The following is a 16,935-nucleotide window of genomic DNA, read 5'->3' as shown; positions in this document are numbered from 1 at the left end:
TCCTATTAGGTATCTGAATGACCGCCATATATGTTGGCCCTAAAAATTGCGATCTTCATATCGTCGCATGAGAATCACAGAAACGTAACTCCATTTCCGTAGGTTTACAGGCGAGAGGACAAAAATATTATTTTCTTAGAAAAATGTGTTTTTAATAAGATGGTAATTGAGCTACATTACAACAGATGATCGACAAGGAGAACAGATGGCGCTGTGTTCCATTTACACCAAGTGGGACTTTCAAAATGATGTCCAAACATGAAGAAAACGTTAACCGCACTTTTTTAGTTACGTCCCTCTGGTTCTCATGCGACGATATGCAGACATGTAGTGTGTCTGTCATTTATTTTGATTTATGTCGTTGCTTCAGATTTGTATTATACAATAGTTACATGCTGCATGTATGGGTGTACAAATAGGAATGAGAATAAATTATCCGAAATAACCTTTCACAGGTAAGAAAATCACCAATCATAGGATACGTATGGTATGACGTATAGCTTCACGATTTTGTGGTATGGCAGATACTCTATTTTATAATGTCCTTGGCGATACCTCCAGGTGACGTCACCGACCGCAAAGTATCCTGGGAAAAATAAGAGCAGAAAGGCTGAATGGAGAGTCCCCGGGTACTTTCGTCTCAAGTTCCTTTGCACGGCAATTGCTGATTTAGTCTCAGCCAACCACACCATACACTGCGCTCGCTCTTGTGCTGTCACCTTTGTTCATGACCCACTTCAACAAAAAAGCAGTTAAAATCAACAATACAAAACTGTTTTAGTTGCTCTTCACGATGCCGATGTCACTAATAGTTTCCATTCAACTAATATTTGTAATAAGGGAGGTTTCATGTGGACACCGTGTATCGTAATTTTGTAAGGTTGCGAATATAAGACTATCCTAAGTTTTCCAAATTGAGACTTGGTTAAAACAAGCATCTTATATAGATGTCAATATGATATTCTCTACATCAGTAAGTTATTGACATTTACAGTGATACAATAGACGACACTTTCATCTGTTCTACTAACGTTTGTTTATTGGAGTAGAAACAGAGAATTTGACAGATAAATAAATGGACAGATGGAACAATTTAAAAATTTCAACACCCTTTTTATTTAGTCATTAACATCACTATTGGCATGACAGTGCTAATAATTGTCGCAGACTTATCTTAATCATATAATTATTAGCACAAATTGCCTGCCAATACCAGCAGTAATTAAGTAAGACACGCATAATTATTCCGATTGATGGAGTTCGTTGTTGGTGCACAACTATAATGCCTTTCGCAGGATAATAGGCTAATAATGCTTCTTTAAATCAAACTCATAGCCCTAACAAACCAACAAATATTATAGAACTTAAGTCTAGAAAGAAGTTCCATTTCCATCACCATCTTCGCGAATGAGCAGTCGCTCCTAAAAGAAGCAAAGAAAACATGACGAGCGATTTTCAGACTTGCCATATCCAGAAACTTCTCTCAAAAACTACTCATTTTTCCCTTAATATGAGAGAGGAAAATGCCAATAACTATCTGGATGACAATAATTACCTGGTTTCTCCTACTCTTTTTATTGGAAGAATATTCACAAACTTCACTGTTTAGGGATGATTGGAATCCTCGAAAGAAATATACAATATATTGCATCAAAATCAGTTGGTTAAAGTTTTCGAGGAAAATGATTTCCCATCATATTATTTAAATAAGTAAAGTTAGTACTTGTCCAATTTTAACCACAATCAATGGATCAAAATTCGAGCTCGGAAAATCGAATAGTTTCCGACTGCACACCAACCCATTTCTTGCATTTTAAAACATATATGGAACGTGCTGACTGCATTGGACCGCTTGATCCGTTTAAACCATTTGACCTACTTTTGGATTGTTTGAACAGATTCGGTAGATAGGCCTGGTAGACACAATATAACCTGTAAACTCTGTGAATACTTCAGATAAACACAAACCAAAATTGAGGATAATCGTGTTCTTAATAATTCTAACTGTTGTTTTGGTACAGATTTTATGATTGTAAATAGTCGTTTGTTACACACAAACACGTGTATTTTTTCATTACTGTTGGTTTGTTCTTCATGTGGTTGTAGCAACATGTGAAGTGCAGACTCAAAACGCTTTCAAGTTCCTGTACTTCTATCTCTGCTCTAGTAAATAAATGGATTAAGAATGTTTTCGAGCTCGTTTGTGGCAAAACATCTGACACATGACGAAAAAAAAATTAAACATTAGAGCTATATTGATAGTTACATCTTTCAATATTTTTGTTGAAGAATTCGAAGCAACGAAATCCTTGAAGAAAAAAGGAATAACATGGACGTGAGCTTGAAAGTTCCTTTGGTCGTTTATATTAGTCATTGAATGGAGAGATTAGAAGAGCAACTAGCTAATTATCCTACATCGCATGTTGCATCATTACCGTTTGTACGCTTTAATGATATAACGTACAAGACTACGTCCTTCCGGAAAGCTCTTTTGGAAGGACTTTTGTACATAGTCGCCGTCTTGGTAGTCGTACCAACATGATTTTTTCTGCGATAACAATAGAGTTTATGCTCTTTCCACCAAGAGAACTTTCTGCCCTGCTGAAGTACACGCACTACTCTAATTTATAGATAAATATGGTAAGGCTTTTAGGACGTTATGTCCTGCCGGAAGGACTTATACGTTCTATCATTAAGATAAGCCTGTGTCTTACCTCATCTAACATATTGCAGACGCAGGCACTGCACTTTTATCCTCAGAGGTACTACGTCTTATTAAATGTATGAAATTATTAAACGGTTTAGAAATAAATGGATAGAAAACTAAATACATGGAAGTTTAATGGGATCGTAATACTGAATGTGGATACGTCAAAATATCAAATAATAGTCTACTTTCGATAAAGTAAATACTTTCACATATCTGGGATTAATGTTAACAAACTGAAACCATATCCACGAAGAAATTAAATGTCGACTGACAGCAGGGAATTCGTGTTATTGTTCAGTTGAAAATCTTTAGCTGTCTAAAACTCTCTTGAAAAATTTGAAATTTAAAATACATAAAACGATAAACATGCTTCTTGTTCTGTGATTGCAAAACATGGCCGCTACTTCGAGGAAGGAACGCATACTAAACTATTTAAGAGTAAAATCCTAAGACGAATATTCGGACCAAAGAGAAACGGGAATGAGAACGGAAACTTCATAATGAGGAACTCCATTTTTTTTTACTGTTTACCGAACATTGTGAGAGTCATCAAGTCTAGGAGACTCATATGGGCAGGTCATGTAGCCGGAATGGAACAAAATAGGAACAGTTTCAAAATCTTGACTGGAAATCCAATTAGAAATCCAAAGACCTAGGCGCGGATGGCAGGACTATATTAAGATGGATCTCGCAGAGATAGGACTATAAAGTGGAATTTGAATTCAGTTGGAACAGGACTGAAACCAGAGGAGAGTTTTTGTGAACGCTGCATTGAAACCCTGGGCTCAATAGACTATCGAGTTAGGTTAGTTAGTTACATACTACCTCACACATACTACATGTTGCGAATATCAAGTATTTCGATTGTTTCCGTAACAATCTATATTTGCTGGTTATTAATGCACTTTTATAAGAGGATCGTTCAACAAGTTGCTAGAAAAAAATACAAAAACAAATAATTTTGGGTAAATTTTTAAAAATGTCGTTGAACATAATCTCCTTTTAGCTCGACGCATTTTTCCAACGTTTCTCCAACTTTTTTAACCATGCAAAAGGTAGGATTGGTAAGGTCCTTAAAATAGGCATCTGCTTGGACGATGACATCCTCGTTAGACGTGAATCGCTCCACCGATCCATTTTCTCAAGGTTGAAAATAAAAAAGTCACTGGAGACCAATGTTGTGAATACGATGGATGTTGTAATAATTATAATTTATTACATAATTTCAAAATCAATTCCATAATTCAAAATTAATTCCTTAATTTTCGACATCAAAATTTGCCAATGAGGACGTTTTTTGTTGGTTTCGTGTCTCAACCGGTGCAATAACGACACACAATACTCTCCATTTATTGTTTGTCCTTGTTTCAAATAATTGATGTAGATGATTACGCGTGCATCCCTAAAAACTGTGGGTATCACCTTGTCGGCTGATTTCACTGTCTTCGCCTTCTTCGAAGCTAGATCGTCTTTGAAAATCCACTTTTTGGACTTTTCTTTTGTTTCTGGAGTGTAATAGAGTATCTGTGTTTCGTCCACTGTTATGTATCAGCGCAGAAACTCGTCGGGATTGCGCCAAAAAGTGCCAAATCAGCCTCCGAATCGATCACACGATTGCATGTATTCTCCACCGAAAGCTAACGCGGCACCTGTCTTGTCGAGAATGTTTCCAATACCATTTTTTCTACAAAATTGAAAACACTGTGGTCTCAATTGTTTAGCGGACTTTGACACGTCGATGACTTAAAATCATATTGTGGATTTTGTCAATCATTTCGGAGAATGTTACTTTTACTGGACGTCCGAAACTATGTTCATCATTTGTGGATGTACGGCCACATTTAAACTCATTTAACCAACTGTAAACAGTCGTAAACACAGGAGCAGATGTGCCATAAACTTCATCCAACTCGGGTTTTTTAATCTCTTTCAGTGTTAGACATTCTAAATAAAAGTACTTAATAACCACATGTAACTCATGTCTTTCCATTTTTCTAAATAAACACAAGTTTGTGTCTTCAATCGATTATGACAATGAAACCACATGGCCAATATACGAGTAACTGAAAACTTTAACAACAGTCTAGTGACGAATGACGCTTACTAAAAGCAAGTCTTTTCCGATACTGCGAGTCTCATCTTTCGGATTTTCTAAGCATTGATTGAGCGACCTTCGTCTTACGTTTTACTTTCATTCTAGGAATCTGAAGATACATCACGATATGTGGCTTTCTCCTAGCAAAGCTACTAGCATAAAATTACAAGCCTTGTGGTCTGGTCAGCGTATGAGGGTATGTATGTAGATATATTTTGAAATGTATTTTAATGAGTATTATATTAAGATTTGTATGTCCATTTTTGTTTTAATATGATTGGTAGGAATACAAATAAATTAAGTGTATGAGGAAACTGTAGCCTAAATAATACGTACTACAAGTTTCGTTCTCAAATTACATGTATATTTCTACCAGGGAGTGAATGTAGACGGCTGTACTTTATAACTAAATATAAATAGCAGTGTTACCAAACGGTTAACTTGTAATTAATCTATTACAGTTGTTATTGTTGTGCTCATAATAAACCATTTCATACATATGTAAAACTTAAGACAAACATAGTTTCAAAAGTTTCGGAAGTTATTTCGAGAATATTTCAAACATCTCCCAAACATAAACAAAGTCGATATTCATTTGGTATTTACTTGCGAATGAATTGACCTTGATATTGTACATAGAATCAGATTATCTTTATGATAAAGGAAACTTAATTAAAATTAGTCGATTGGACTCTTTTTTGAAGTTATTGACAATAGGGTATACAGAGGTTGTTCAGTCTACATTTGGTCAATTTCGACTTACCTAAAAATTTAAAAGAATGCATGGCGGCAGGTCCGTAAGTGCTCGATGTGTTTCCCTTGGTTCCTAACAATAGCCCGACAGCGCAATTTCCATTGTAATAGGCTTCTCTGAAGAACTGGGAGGGGAATTTTGTCCCATTTCCTTTGAACAGCTTTCCAAAGTCCTTCCACAGTTGTCACACGCCGTTTTCTCAAAGCCCGCTTCAGCAATCCAAATCCACAATAGTCCATAGGACTTGCATCTGGAGATTTGACAGGTATCTCATTGAAAGATATCACCTGTATACCATTTGCCGCCTCCATCTCCCTGTAGAATGCGAGGGACCATCGTGCGGTATGTGATGAGGCGTTGTCCATGTGAATACGCACAAGATTGGCGTCATTTTCGTACATTGTTGGAATCTCATGCTCGTAGATCGACCGCATGATCTGCTCCTAAAAATACTGCAAATTTATTTTGCAGTTCTTTGCCGCCCTACGAATCTTCAGTTTACCTCGGTAACAGTAGCCAATAACGACCATAAACCCTTTTGGGAAGGATTCTTTACAGACACGGACCCACCTTCTGAAGTTCTTGGTGCCATTCTCTCGGTACATGATGGCTTTCTCTCGGTTTGCCGCAGTCAGAAAGGTAAATCCATGCTTCATCGAGCGTTACGACGTACATCCACCTTTGTTTTTCCAGATGCCGTTCGTACAGCTTCAGGGCGTTACGCTTTCGTTCCTTTTGGTGGGCATCCATGAGAAGATGGCCACGAGCTTTCATAACCTTTTCCAGCTTGAGTTGATGGTGTAAGGTCCGGCTCACAATCCCCAAAGACACGTCAAGACTATTAGCCATACACCTTTGTGTTGGCGCATTTTGTTGCATTGCCATTTTGCGAAGTTTCCTTTGCATGGTGGAGGTGGCCTTGGTGCATTCCCGCTTCCTAGGCAATTTTGTTGGTGATCCAAATGGTGGAGCTTCGTTTCCCTTGTACCTTTTAATAACATTTTTTATTCCACTTAAACTGATGTTGCAACCATTCTTTTTGCACTGTTTTAAAATGACAGAAACACTAAAGTGGGCGTCATAAAGAGCCGCAACATAGCCTTCCCAAAACCGGCTTAGTTTGGGCGGCATTTTGGTCACAAAACGGAAACCCATACACTTGGAAACAAATTTAACACAACACTCACAACAATGGTCCTGTTTTGTGCATTATTGTCGTCCGCGCGGAAAATCAACTCCGTTCCCAGGAAGGCACTGCACAACACTGCAGGACGCCACGAGCCAGGTCGAGTGAATCCATTCTCCCTGGGAGGGGGAAGGAACGAAATCTGCCTAACGTAGGCTCAACAACCTCTGTATGCTATCTCAATGCTAGAAGATATCAGTGATGAAACAATTAGCCGAAAGTAACGAGTCACTTCTTACACCAACTCATGGGGCAAGTGTTGCTAATCTTAAATAGGTAAGTTGAACATTAAAAAAACATAGTTAACTTGACACCATTTTTTGCAAGTAATCATGGTAAAACTCATGTTAATGTTTTACCTTGAAATAAACTTCGCAACTGGTTAAAAATGATTTAATGATTTACCTTTGATTCATTGACTTGAGGAAAGAAGGTAATGGCAGGTTTTATGAAACAAGATCATATATCTGATACATTTAATCTGATATATGTTTTAGTTCCAGGCTAAACCTGGTCCTTTCAAGTCAAATCGATAAACGGCCTTAAAAAGATGTTCAATAGAATAACGTATTACCGTTATTACGTCTAGAACGAGAAACACAATGATAACATTAGTTTGCCAAATTTCAGAATTACACTGTGAGTGAAAAAGTTAGTTAAATTAATCCTTTGCCACCCGAGTTTAAGAACCATAAATTCAGAGAGAGCCGATGGAAAATTTCTATCCTCATCAAGATTGTGAATTTACTTTTTGCTAAAACAATTATATTTATGCTTACACTGCCCATACTCTCACGCGTTACATAATATTTGTATTTCAACTTCAGTAAAGAACTGGATTTCGATAATGGTTCTAAAAGGAATATGTAGGCTACTCTAATCAAATTTTACATATCAGTCTTTAAAAGAAATCTCAGAACCTTTTTAAAAGTGCAGGTAAAACTCTTCCTCCCCAAAGAGTTCACATTTCTTGCGATAATGAAATGAAATTTTTTACTCGTAGTTTAACGTCCCACTGACATATCCTTTAAGCTAAAGGAGAAAATTGATTAATGAAAATGCATGATTGTAAAATCATTTTTAAAATGCTTTCTAACCAGAAATCGAACTTATGACCACGCACACCAAAGGCATATGCACTAGCTACTAGATGAGGAAAAAAAAAAAGGATTTTCATGCCTCTGCAATGAAAACGAATTTAAATTGTCACCTGGCTGAAACTCAATAAAATAATTTGTTAACCGATAAACGTATATTTGAAACACAAACATAATCATAGCAAAATTTCATAAGACTTAATCTTAACTTCACTTAAAGTTAACACTTACAAGATATCGCATAATTTTCTATACCAGCAATTCCCAAACTTTCTCTTATGGCGATTGCAGGCATCCACCCATAGAATTTATGTTAGGGAAATCCAAAGTTGAAAGATTAGAGGTAGTCTGGAAAGGGTGTATGCGCTTCTGAATTAGATAAATTACAATTGTTATATTTACATATTACGAAGTTTTGACAGGGTTTGAACCTGGAGGAATCCCCGGTGGTTACGACCCTGTACGTCATCTGCTCATCAGCTTGTGTTTACATATTAACCACTCCGATATAGGATGGTAATCCTTCATCGATACAACTCATGAAACCAATTTTTTAATACTCCTTGTACAATCTGAATTTAGTGTTTTACAACATTAAGAACAAAGGGTATGATTGAATGTTACCTGCACAAAATTGTAGAAATCAAGATGCCGACCATGCAGTTAATGTCAATCAGGACGGAAGTTAGTACAGATATTTAGTATTGCTTTATTATAAGTTATTCATACTCTTAAAATACTGAATTTCTAACATAAAAAGCCGTAACACCCTCTATGCTTCCACATCCTAGGGTGTTGGAACACCAAAGTTTGAAAGCTCTTCTCTTAACAATATACCATAAATCAATCTAAGGGCTGTCTGGAAAGTAATGTCACCAACTCTACAAGTATGCAAATAAAAACGTTTCATAAGAATAATAATACTGTACACTGTACACAGTGGCGTATTTAGGAGGGGGTTTCCGGGCTTAAGCCCCCCCGAAATCTTACTTACTATAGTAAAGTATACGAAATATCTTGCAGAATTTCCACATTTTCAGGCAAAGCCCCCCGAAAGTTAGCAAAGCCCCTCCCGAAACAAAATCGTAAATACGCCACTGACTGTACATTAAAATTCTTTAAAATATTCTCCTCGTATCCCGATACATCTTTGCCAGCGAGAATTCTAATCTGCGAAGGCGTCCTGGAAGGCCTGAAGGGAAACCTAGGTTCGCTTGCTATGTCCACGTCTAATATAGCATCGCTGCTGTAAGGGACGCTGAACTGATAAGAAATCAAATCAAAGCCATTTCACAAGCTGTTATCACGTCTTCAACTATTCTGTGACAAGGAGCCGCGGTGGCTCAGTGGTAGAGCGTTCACCTCTGGTGATAGGGGTCCCGGGTTCGATCCCAGCCCCCGCCAAGTGAACTTTGTGGTGGACAAACACCGCGTGCGTGGGTTTTCTCGGGGTTCTCCCGTTTCCTTCCACTATCTTCATTCCACCGTTTCATTCATTACTCATCATCACCGTCTCCTTTAGCCTAACCGGCATAACCATGGGAGGTAAAACTCACAGATTTCATTTCATTTCATATTCTGTGACAATGTCTCTTCAGGAGGGATTTCAAACGGAGAAACGAAAACGAAGTCTGCAGGAACAAAATAAGAACTGTAAGGTGGCTAGGGTTGGCACGTTAGATTTGGCCAGGTAACAGATCTCAATCAAATGCAGCTAACAGATCTCAATCAAACCAGCCGATAGATGTCAATCAAATTTTCAACATAGTTTAGGTTCGCCCCTCAGTTGGTTTTTGCCATATCATTTTGACAGTAGAATGAAAGGGAGGGGGAGATGCATATTGTTAATTTGGGTTGTTTTTTATGAAAATTGAATACAATTTGATTAGGTAGAGCATTTTGAGTTTTTTAGATTGATTTAATTAGTATTAAGTAATTTTGTATTTATTTGCATTATGTGAGAGGTAAGTTTGGGGATTATTTATTATTGGTTGTATTGATTGAGGGTTAATTAGAGTTTTATTGAAAATGATAATAAAAATGCTTATTTAAAATATGTGTATTTAATAAATTTAATGAACATTTGTGTGTGAAGTGTTGGTTGTGTAATGAGGATTTGAGAGGAAGTGGTTTAGTGTGTGAACTATGAATAATGAATTGGGTTAGCATAGATTTTGGTTGTGACACATATTTGTTGTTGGTGATGATGTTTGTATTAAGCATTGAAGTTTGTATTTTAGAGACAGCAGTTAGTTGTATTTGATGTTGATATTTTTTTAATGAGTTTTTGAATAATAACATTAAAGATATTTAATTTCGATGAATAATTGAATGACTGATTTTTGAATGAATGTTTTTTTAGTAATGATTTTAAAGTAATAATACTATTGAATAAAATAAAAGGTTTTTATATAATTTAGATTGTTGATGTTTTGGTAATATGATTTTAGTATTTAAGCCGATTTTATTTACGTGTGTTTTAGATTTGAAAAGATTTTATTTAATTAAATTTTTATAACTTTAATTTAATTATGATGATATGAAACAATGTTATTTTTTTGATGTTTTTATTGTTTGAAGAAAGTGTGAATGTTAACAAATTTATTACATAATTTTATAAATTTTTGTTGTTGGATTAGAATGCATACAATTTGGAATATATATGTAGTGTTTTATTTGCACATATTCTTTTTATAAACAAACAACATTAAATTAGATTTTTTAAAACTTAAGACAAAATTATAAATTAAACCAAATAAATTAATTTGACAATATATAAATAAATAAAACCTAATAACTCTTGAACCAATATATAAACTTAATAACTCTTGAAACACCCAACCGATCTCGATTAAATTTTCAGCATAGATGATATTCGGGCCTGAGATGATTTTTATAATTTTGCTTTGACGGTGCAACTTAAGGGTTGTCAAAAAATTTGATAAAAGTACCAGCATTTTATTAAGAAAAGAGTGACGGTACTTCCGAATTCTAGTTATAAATGGTTTTGAGTAATCGATGACAACTCGATAAATTTTCCCTCCCGAAGTTCAATAGGTTCTCACCCTTATCGAACATATGTACTTCCAACATTTCGTACTTATATGTAGCCATATTTCCAACTTTAAAGCAACATTCAACGCAAATTCCCTGTTCCTTACAATCACACATTTCACAATCCGGTACAAACAACCCTTTCCACAATCATATCTTACTTAACAATATCAAGGCTCAGGTGGGCGACAAAAATTTAACATAACCGTGACGTATTGTCACATATACCTGCGGTGAGAATTTCCAGCTATATTCTGTTTTAGGAAAAAACATGTGAGATTCAAAAGAGCAGTTCTTGTATGCGTCAATGTTATTCACTTTCTGTTGTTTTCATTTATCATATAGGGTCAGAACAGACGAGTATTAACTGTAAAGATAATATGTAAAATTATCATAGAAAGTACTTATTAAAATCAGACGCAAAAACAGAAGATATTAAAATCACAGAAATGGTTAGCGTGTCTTAATTTCTTCAAATTACTGCAATGAGGGAACTTAATTAAGGTTGTAAGTTCATTTGTACTTATAAACAACTATAATTAGTAGTTTGTGAATCATAGTTTAGTTAAAGCAGTCCGTCTTATAACGTCTTGGTACAGCAGTATCTGCCACCCACTATGGTTCATTTTGTTCTCCCTATAATTAAAATTGAATTTTCACAATGCTTTTATTTTGTATGGTACTGAGTTTATGCTATTTGTAGATTATTCTATATTCAAACTATGAAGTTCCACTGGAAAATGGATTTGCATCATCATTTGTTGCTGAAACTGAACACACCATACAAGAGAACATTGGTACTGGAATTTTCAGAGCAGAAGTGGCAGATGAAGATGTAAGGCGTATTCCTCAGTCATCAAGAAAATGCAAGTTTCCAGATGAAAATGAAGACATGTGGGCATTTCCGTATTATAGTTATTCTGCTTGTATAGCACAATGTAGAGTGGAACAAAAGATGAAGATTTGCAATTGCACTGATATTCTGGTGGGATATAACACAGGTAATAATTTTTTTTTTTTACTGTGAGTAAGAGAATTTTTGGGGGAGTCCAATGGCGTGTCGTAACATAGAGAATTTTGAAACTCTTAAAAGTGAAGCATCATGAAAGTATATTGAAAGTAAAATATGATATAATGAAGCAATATCGAAGATCTGTTTGAAAAACTCCAATGAACTACCCCTCCAAAGACATAAAATGCATACGTATAAAACTTGAGATTTACTTGTTTCGAATGAAGAGTACAAACATAATTGTAGTAAATTGGACAGAACATGACCTAAAAATACTTCACACGAAAGCAGAAAGAAGTTTTAAAACTGAATAAAAAATAATAATGTACTCTGTACTCACCAAAAAGTAATAAATGTATCGTCATAATAAAATATAAGACATTTCCACATCTTGGGGAGGCATATCCCATATTGTGATGAAATCTTTTTATATAATTTATCTTCTGTTTTTATCTCCATTATTAGTTTTTTGATATCCATAGTCCGTCATGATCCCGAATGTTAATTTTTTTTTGTTACTACTGGTGAATTGTTTATAGATACATGTTGTATATACCCTTGAATGTTTTCGACGTTTAACATTGTTTTCTTTAATGAAAATGAAATATTTCTTTACAGAATTGAGAAGAATTTTTCAAAGAAAGAATCTTTTTTAAACACTTTTCAACTTGAAGGAAATAAACGCCGTTAGGTACTGAATGAATTGCTCTTTTTTCTATGTGATTACTATATATAAAATCTATATATAGTATATCTTAAATCTATATAAAATACAAAATCATCTCTGTCTGTAAGTCGCTACGCTACATGATTACTGTCTGTAATCATTCCTAATAGTCGCTACGCTACGTTCGGTGCCTGCCCACCTACTTGCTTTTATTTCAAAATGTATAGTGACTATAATGTTAAACTTGCTTTCCTTTTTGTTATTAAAAATGAGACTGCATTAATTATAAATGAGATTGTAAATAGTTGTATAAAATCCGCAAGTATTTATTTCGTGTCAAGCACAATATAATTTATTAACTAACCAGCATGTACAGTGGGCCACAGAAATTCTTGATGTAGAAAGTCCGCGAGATAGCAACCCAACTAACTCCTGTTCCAAGATTAATTACGCCTGGCAAAGTAGCTAGAACAGCAGCATGAACTTGCCCCCAACTGTTAAAAGAACAAATCGTAAAGTGTGGTTTTAAACGCTGGCTGACGAAATCACAAAAGAGAGTCTTCAGATACTTGTACTACAGTAAACAGCACAATATCAGAAAAAATATATGGACACCAGAGGTGCCGATGAGTAGATAATAGTCAGGGGGCTTAAATAATCTTATATTTAACTCAAATGAGGGATTATAAACAAGTTGACTTACTTCAAATGACTATACATATATACGTATCAAATAATATACGGATAGATTATGCGGTATATGTAGTACAATATTTTTTTAAGTAAACACAAAGCCTTGCGCCGAGTTTTGAAACTTTTAACAATAGTCCTACTTGCAAATCAATTAAAATATGGATGCATCATTCGGGCAAGAGCCCAGTCTCCAATGAAAGTTTTGGGGGCCTAACAGGGCCTGAGCTCCTTGGTTCCGGCACCCACTGATTGACACGTAATACTACTTCGAAAGAAGAACTTGTCCGATTTCATTATTCATTAAATGACTTTTGAAAATGTTAAATATTTTTACGGAGTAATTTATTTGTAAATATTCAATATGCAAAATTCGATAACTCTCAAACGAGTTGGAGAACTTATCGTAATTAGCGTATTTCCCCTTAGGTTTCAAATATAACTGATGGTTCCTGATTTGTATAATTTTTCCGAAAATTTACTCATTGAGACACAAGGAGAAAAGTGGAGAATATAGTGTCAATTAACAGCAATTTAAAAATGCACGAAATTAACGGATAATATCAAATATAGAACCATTAAAGAATTAACTCTGTATTTCGTTTTCTCCATTCATTTTTCTTCCTTTATCTTCAGGATTACATCATCACTGAATTTCGCCATTGGAGATTATCTTCGTTTAGCACCATCCAACTGGAGCTCAGCCTTGTAAATCAAACATTTTAAAAAGACTAAAGGGAGTTGGCGGGAATCGAACCCGGGCCAGGAAATTGACAAATTACAACGCTAACCTAAAGCGTTACTTACTCTGGCACGCCTAAATAAAGAGTATTTTGTTTTCGCTCAAAACAGTAGCTTGTTTATATTCAAATTGATTGCCAAAACACAGAAGTATGGAATATGTCGAGTTTGACTCACTTTGGGAAAGTAAATTTAAATGTTCAATATTACAGGAATAATACAATCAAGTGGAATTATGCCTGTACAAATACTTTTATATTAACATAGAGAATGAAACTAATTAATATTTGAGCTTATTGGGTTGACAATGTTGAAAACCTGGTACAAAGTGTTGTGTTTTCAATTAGCAGTAGATGTCCTCACTTTAGCTGACATCAAAACATTCCTAAATATGGGGCACTGTATTCCGAAGTTTATGTGTGGCATAAATGAAAACTGCGTCAAAATCATCATCGCCACCACCCGGCGGAAGTTCACGTGGTTCGGTTTTTACGTTAATCAATACGTCCACGTCTCATTCTTGCTGTTGAAAGGGACGTTAAACTCCAAATCAACTGGATTCATTCAGAACATAGTTCTGAGTAAATATCAACTTGAAACCATACGTCCAAAATGAAAATTATTCATCCTCCTGGTATATATATATATATATATATATATATATATATATATATATATATATATATATATATATATATACAGAGAGAGAGAGAGGGGCAGAATAAATAGAGCGTTAATGGTAGAGAGTTCACTTCTAATGCATGGGGTCCTTGGTTCGATCCCAACTTGCACAAAGTGAGATTTGTGGTGGAGAAACACCGTGTGTGCTTGGGTTTTATCAGGGTTCCCCTGTTTCCTCCCACTTTCTTCGTTCCACAATGTTCATTCATTCTCATCATCACCGTCTGCTTTACCTAGCTGGTATATGCATGAGACGTCTAACTTAAAGATTTAATTTAATTTCATTGAAAAAATTAGTATAATTCATAATCTGCATCTTTATAAAGCAACTTGAACAATCATATAGATGTATAATGCTTAAAATTCCATTAAATCGCAATTTCAGTAATCTGCAATATCTTAGGTTTCTCATTTATGTACATCAAATGTGTAGTTATTTTATACTTTATAGCAAGAAACATAAAATGAAATCTTTAGTTTTACGTCCCATGGTTATGCCGGTTAGTCTAAAGGAGACGGCGATGATGAGAAATGAATGAAATGGTGGAATGAAGAAAGTGTAAGGAAGCGGGAGAACCCCGAGAAAACCCACGAACACGGTGTTTGTCTACCACAAAGTCGATATTATCTGCTATATAAGACACAATTATCTATACCTTTGGTGTGGGAGGCTCTGGTTCGATTCCAGCGGGAGCTCATGTTCGGATTCCATGTTAATCAATATGTTTCATCTCACATACCCTCTCTGCTGAAAATGACGCTAAACTCAAATTCAACTCAATAAAACAATTATCTATACATTGAATTTAATTAGGAAATTGGTATTGTTATCATAAGAGCAAGTTTATGAAAATGCAATGTATAATAATGGTTGTATATAAAATAGAGTTTGCCTAATGTTGTAATGCCGAACTAGGGTTGCAATAGTGGACAGTTCAAACTGTCAATCCCATCATTCTAACTGTTTCACTCCAATGTTCATGTTCCAAAGTTGTGCCCGAAATGCATTGATATACCAGCAAAAGCAAGCAAATAGTCGCTGCTCAGACGGCGAAGTTATGGACTACTAACGAAGTCATGGACTCCGTGTACGAATTTCGCTGTGGTCATAATTGTTCGTAGTCGGGATTCAATTGCTACGAAGCATATTTTTACTTTGGTGAAGCATTTAAATCTCTTCTATTTCCTGCAGTAGCTTCTATTTCTATCAGTATGTGCAGTTGGTTGCTCCAACAGCTCATAAAAAGTTTTTTTATTTGCTAACATCCAGAATCCACTCCTTATTTCGATATATGTTGTTTGACTTAAAGTGAGCACTGTGTTTAATATTATGTTCCACTTTCCTTCAGGCAATTTTTACACGTTAACAGACAATATTGTGTTGACCTTGTAAATGCCTCCTAAGCATAAGACAAAATAAAAATGTTAACACACTGTTCTGTGAGTATTAGCTCAGCAGAGGTTTCGATTTATGTTTACTTGCTATGTTTCTGCTCTCTTTAGAAATGAGAGCTATTTGTCGTATAAAGAAATTAATTCGTTCCATTACTTTTTTTTAACGTTCATCCACTAAAGCTAAACAAACATCTGTTTTACAGAAAAAACAAAATGTAAAGCGTTACTTTCCTGTTTAAAATATAATACTTTTCCAGTGCTATATGCTAATCAGTGCTTTATTTGTAGAGTGGAATAGGAATTTACGTAATTGTTGCTTTCCCAGGGTGGGAAGCAGGGCCGTGCTGGGATACTAATGAGGGCGGTGGAGATGTCTACTAAAAGGGCGCCTATACAAACGGGAATATATATATATATATATATATATATATATATATATATATATATATATATATATATATATATATATATAGAGAGAGAGAGAGAGACTTTGAAAGAAAGTATGGGTGCCATTTTATATCAAAATCATCACCAAATTTGTTTTAGTATTAACGTAAATAGCTAACCTCGAATCGAAATCCTCTTTACTGCAGAAAAACTTTTTAGTTCCTGTAATAATATTTCTGTCAAATAACAAGAAGCTAAAAGTATCAACAACTTAATATAGCACACCGCGTTTACAAAAACTCTCCATTAATTTCTGTCCTTAGAAAACTGAACCCAGTTTCTATTTTATATTTCAATCTCTGCGAGAACCATTTTAATATTGTCCTCCCATCTGCGCCTCGGTCTTCCTAACGATCATTTTCCTATTTGGATTTCCAGTAACAACTTCCAAAGCGTTTCTAATTTC

The sequence above is a fragment of the Thermobia domestica genome, chromosome 3 (genome assembly GCF_964235325.1).
Source record: "Thermobia domestica chromosome 3, izTheDome1.hap1.1, whole genome shotgun sequence".
Classification (NCBI taxonomy): domain Eukaryota; kingdom Metazoa; phylum Arthropoda; class Insecta; order Zygentoma; family Lepismatidae; genus Thermobia; species Thermobia domestica.
This window is presented reverse-complemented; position numbering follows the sequence as displayed.